This window comes from Artemia franciscana, chromosome 1 (genome assembly GCF_032884065.1).
Source record: "Artemia franciscana chromosome 1, ASM3288406v1, whole genome shotgun sequence".
Lineage (NCBI taxonomy): Eukaryota > Metazoa > Arthropoda > Branchiopoda > Anostraca > Artemiidae > Artemia > Artemia franciscana.
The window spans coordinates 35,875,304-35,880,002 of NC_088863.1; the positions used below are offsets into that span (position 1 = coordinate 35,875,304).

Sequence of the window (4,699 nt, forward strand, 5' to 3'; positions counted from 1 at the left end):
CAGACCTTAGACTCAGACACACCAGACAGATAGAATGACAGACAAATAGACAAACAGACCAGACAAACAGATTGACAGACAGACAAACAGTTCAGAGAGAAAAACAGACAAGATAAAAAAACAAAGACACACGGACAGACGAGACATACAAACAGACCATGGAGAAAAAAGGTCAGATTTAGAGACCAGACAGACAGAAAGACAGACCAGACAGACAAGACACACAAACACACAAGACAGACATAAAGACCAAATAGACAGACAGACCAGACAGGCAAACACACATACAAATAGACAGACAAACAAGACAGACAGACAGACTGGACGGACAGACGGACCGAATAGATAAAAAGACAGACAGACGGACAGACAGACGAACGGACAGAGCAGACAGACAAACAAACTAAACAGAAAGAAGGACAAAACCATGTCTGATCTTTCTGTCTGTCTGTCTGACGGATCTTTCTTTTTGTCTTTCTTTTCTGTCCGTCTGTCTGTTTGTCTGTCTGTCTGTCAGTCTGTCTGTCTGGTCTGCTTTGTCTGTCTGGTCTGGTCTGTCTTGTCTGTTTGTCTGTCTGGTCTGTCTTTCTGTCTGTTTATCTGTCTGTCTGTCTGTCTTTCTGTCTGTTTTGTCTGTCTGGTCTGGTCTGTATGGTCTATCTATCTGGTCTGTCTCGTCAGTCTGTCTGGTCTGTCGTTCTGTCTGTCTGTATGTCTGTCTGTCTGTCCTGTTTGTCTAGCCTGTCTGTTTTTCTAACTGTCTGTTTGGTGTGTATGTCTGGTCTGTCTTTCTGTATGTCTTTCTGTCAGTCTGTTTTGTATGTTTGGTCTGTCTGTCCATTTGTCTATACGTCTGTCTTTCGGTCTATCTTTCTGTGTGTCTGTCTGTCTGTCTGTTTCTCTGTTCGTCTCTCTATTTGTCTGGTGTGTTTGGTCGGTCTTTCTGATCTGTCTGTCTGTTTGTCTGGTCTGTTTGTCTATCTGTGTGTCTGTCTGTCTGGTCCCTCTGGTCTGTCTTGCAATATGTCTGTCTGTCTACCATTGCAACATCGCAACGTTGCGTCACTTGCATCTGGTAGACAGTTGATTGGAGGATATATTTGTCCGTTTGGTTTGTATGTCTGGTCTGTATGTCTGTATGTCTGATCTTTCTGGCTATCTGTCTGGTCTGTAGGTCTGTCGGATCTGTCTTTCTGTCTTTCTATTCTGTCTGTCTGTCTGTTTGCTGTATGGTTGTCAGTCTGTCTGTCTAGTCTGTTTGTCTGTCTGATCTGTCTGTCTTTCTGGTCTGTTTGTCTGGTCTGACTGGTCTGTCGGTCTATCTGTCTGTCTGGTCTGTCTTTTTGTCTGTCTGTCTGTATATCTGTCTGTCTTTCTGTCTGTTTTGTCTGTCTGGTCTGGTCTGTATGGTCTGTCTATCTGGTCTGTCTCGTCTGTCTGTCTGGTTTGTCTGGTCTCACTTTTCATCATTATTGCTCATATGAATGCTTATTCATCGTCCTTTCTGCAATTTTGGGGAAATCTTAGAGACAAGATAATTTTCTTGTTAGCTATTCTTTCTTTCCTAGTGAAACTCCCAGTCTGTTTTGCACACATTTGATTACCTAAGGCTCATGTAGAAGCCCCATTTACTGGTTCTATAGTGTTAGCCGCTATCCTTTTGAAGCTAGGGGACTACGGCCTTTACTTGGAACAAGGACTAAACATTTATAGAGAAACAATATTGATAGGGGCCTGCATAGTAGGCGGAATCTTCAGTTACTGGATCTGCTTACGTCAATCCGATGTAAAATCTTTAATTGCTTACTCCTCCGTAGCTCAAATATCATTCGTTATTTTAGGTATTCTTAGATATTGTACTTACACTAATATAAGATCAATTCTAATAATGGTATCTCATGGGATCTGTTCTTCTGGATTATTTTATTTAAGCTATCTATTTTATGCGCGCATCTGAAGTCTTAGATTCTTTCTTACCCTTAGAACAATGTCTCTTTTCCCATCTTTATGTTTTTGAAGACTCAGTCTTAGTTTTTTCAATATAGGACTTCCCCCATCACTCAACTTCATTTCCAAAATATATTTTTTATCGGTGTATTCAGTCTAGATTGGATAGTAGTAGCTCTATCCGGAATCCTATGTTTTTTCTCATCCTGTTACTGCATCTATTTATACTCTAGCACTAGCCACGGGGAGAGATTATATATCCTTAGCTGATTAGAGTATAGTTTAAATGAATATTTAATCGGGAGAGCACATTTTATCCCTCTGTTTGTGGAACTAAAGGAGAACTATTTCTAACAGTATTGTTATATTTCGTATCAGGATATATTTTAATTATTATCGGGGTAATGAGTATTTGTTGCTCATTCTCATTGTTCTTATCGGATGAAATTTATTTATTAAAATATCCTTCTTGCATTTGAATTACCAAGTGTGTTTAGATTGGCTAGGACTATCATTTATTTTTTTAGTGCTTCTAATTTCTTCTCAAGTGATAATTTTTTCTTCTTACTGTATAAGCGACGAAATTTTTCTAAATTGTTTCATATATATAATGTTAGGATTTATCTCATCTATGGTTCTGCTAATCATATCTTCAGACAGATTAAGACTAATGCTAGGTTGAGACGGATTGGGGATTTTCTCATACTTACTAATTATAGTTTATAAGAATTACACTTCTTCTTCTAGAGGAATGAATACCCTAAGAAACCGAGTGGGGGATGTATTAATTTTATGGTCACTGGGGTTAATATTTTACTCCAGGAGCTGGGACTACATATTTTTAAAATATTTCTCCCTATCAATCATGCTCCTTTTTATCCTATCTTCTTTTCCAAAAGAGCTCAATTACCTTTCTCTGCATGGTTACCAGCAGCTATAGCAGCCCCCATCCCTGTCTCATCTTTAGTTCAGTCATCCACACTGGTAAAAGCCGGGATATATTTGATGATCCATTTGTCTCCATCGTTTGAAGAGAGAGGGTGCTGCTTACTCATTATCATAGGAGGCTTAACTTCCTTTTTCTCAGGATTGGCTGCATTTGGAGAAAATGATTTAAAACGAGTAATTGCACTATCTACATTAAGCCAACTAGGAGTAATAATATTCTCTCTAGGTTTAGGGCTTATGCTATTTTGTTACTTCCGTCTTTTTGCTCATGCACTTTTTAAGGCTCTTCTTTTTATATGCTCAGGGGTCGTAATCCATTCATTAGGTGTACAAGACATACGTCGAATAGGAGGGGTATCCAAGATACTCCCCTACACCAGCTACATTATTTTAGAGTGCTCTCTAAGATTGATGGGATTTTCATTTTTATCGGGTTTCTTCTCAAAAGATTTAATTATCTAACTGCCCTCTTTGTTCTTTACTGGGGGACCGTTATAGGAGGATATTTCTGTTATTGATGTTTTTGGGGTCTACTAGCATACTAGAAAACAAGTATAAGAATTCTCAATCAAATTAAAATAATTGTCTTTCCCTAAGAGGATCCCTCAATTGGAATTCAAGTATAGTATTTATACTAGGAAGATTTATTCCCCTCATCAGTAGATAGAAAGATAAGGAAACAATCATTCAACGTCAACAAAGTGCTAGTATCAAGCTGCAGCCTCAAACCCAAAATGATGTTGGGGTGAGAAGTAGCACTTAGTGTGACGTAAAATACAAATTATAAGAAAATTAGTACCAATAAGCACATACAAACCATGAAAACCTGTTGCTAAAATGAATGTACATCCATAGATTTTATCTGCAATAGTGAAAGAGGTTTCTATATACTCCAATCCTTGTAGAAATGAAAAGCATAATCCTAGAGACACAGTAACGAGATATCCCTGGAGACACTGATCAAAATTATTTTCTATCAAGGCATGGTGGGCTCAAGTTACTGTAACTCCCGAAGCCAGAAGGATACTAGTATTAAGCATGGGCATTTGAAATGGATTAAAGCTTTCTACCCCAATTGGAGGTCATAAGGCCCAAACTTCAATATTAGGTGACAAGCTTCTGTGAAAAAATGCTCAAAAGAAAGAAACAAAAAAGAAAATCTCAGAAATAATAAATAAAATTATAAAAAAAAGTAGCTTCTAACGGTACATCTCGTCACCATTGATATGAAAAAAATACGATTGTGGCCAATCCCGTAAAGAAGAGCATTCTTTCAAAAGAATGGAATCACTTGACAAGTCCTGAAGTCATTGCAAAGGCCCCTATGCCTGTAGCTAAGGGCCAAGGTCTAACATTAACTAGATGATAGGGTTGATTTAATTGATTCATTATTCTCTTGCCTAGAGAGATATTAGAGTAATAAAAACATAAGATTGAATCAGAGCCACTGAGAATTCTAGTTTTAATAAGACAATTTGCGAGAAGACTACAATTGTAGTAATATAGGCATTTTCCAGAGTCCCCTAAAAGAGTTAATAGGAGATGGCTGGCAACCATATTGGCCGCAAGCCGGACAGAGAGTGTAATAGGCCGAATCATATTTCAATCATTTGTTATCAAAACATTTGTAGTTTCCTTAATTCAAGCATACATGATAAAAGAGATTCAAAGGGGAACTGCGAGTCTTAAAGTAACCGTTAGATGTCTAGTAGCAGTAAAAATATAAGGAAATAAACCAATAAAATGATTAAATAAAATAAACAAGAAAAGGGAAATAACCAGGATACTAGCACCAAATCTATTC

General features: G+C 37.7%; 1 pseudogene; it reads left to right on the forward strand.

The window, feature by feature from the left end:
- Positions 1 to 1,023: 1,023 nt before the first annotated feature.
- LOC136029547 (NADH-ubiquinone oxidoreductase chain 5-like) lies at positions 1,024 to 3,357 on the forward strand (annotated as a pseudogene).
- The last annotated feature ends 1,342 nt before the right edge of the window (positions 3,358 to 4,699 follow it).